Source organism: Penaeus monodon, chromosome 33 (assembly GCF_015228065.2).
Source record: "Penaeus monodon isolate SGIC_2016 chromosome 33, NSTDA_Pmon_1, whole genome shotgun sequence".
Taxonomy (NCBI): domain Eukaryota; kingdom Metazoa; phylum Arthropoda; class Malacostraca; order Decapoda; family Penaeidae; genus Penaeus; species Penaeus monodon.
In genome coordinates, this window is record NC_051418.1 from 33,326,952 (window position 1) to 33,327,985 (window position 1,034).

Genomic DNA, 1,034 nt, shown 5'->3' on the forward strand with positions numbered 1-1,034 from the left:
GTTCTTCTCTTCATTTTTGCATACCCATCTTCCTTTAATTCGCTCAACATGCCCATCCTTCTCCTTCCTCTTTTCCAGCTATCCTTCCTTAAGTCACCTCCTTCAGCAACCTGTTTCCACACAACACATGTCCAATCTATCTCTTTTTGTTTTTAAGACACTTTTCCATCAGTTGTCTCTTTTCTCCCACTACTGACAGTATCTCTTTATTGGTCTTCCTCTCTGTCCAACTTTTTTTTTTTTTTTCATCCTTCTCCAAACCCACATTTCAAAATCTTTCTTTGTCCGTGTTTCTGATCTATACACGAACACACTCCAGACCACAGCTTTCACAATCTTTTTCTTCACACTCTGACTCATGTTCTTGCTTAGCAATTATTTTCTTCTACTGAAAGCTGCCCTTTGCCATTGCAAATCTTGCTCTAATTTCTGTATCACAATCCCCATCATCAGTTTATCCATGATCCCAAATTACAAAACTTTACAACATGTTCTGTTCTTTTGTGAGTGATATTCGCAACTCTACAATGTAGATATAACTATAACCTTTGTCTTCTGTAATCTTCATTCCATATTTTTGTGATACCTCATTTATTCTGCTCATTATTATCTGTAATCCGTTCTCAGTTTCAGCAAACATGCCTTGACCATTTGCAAACCTTACATCTTTTAATAATTCTCCTCCATCATTCACCCCCTCACTGATGCCATGTAACCTTTCTGCCATGATCCTCTCAGTATAGATCGAAAATAACAGAGGGGACAGTGTACAGCCTTGTCGAACTCCTCTACCTATTGTGCATGGATCCGATTCTTCACCCATCGCTCACAGTTCACAAAGCAAATTTCTATCACGTCAGTCCATTCGAAGGTCTTTCAAAATACCCAGCATCTTAACCCCAGGGCACCCTATCAAAAGCTCTCTCTTAGTCCACAAAGCAGACATAAAGTTCCTTTCCTTGGTCTAATACCGTTTCACAGAGCTTGCGCATGATTCTCTCTCTGTCTGTTCTCGTTTTTTTTTTCATGCTTAT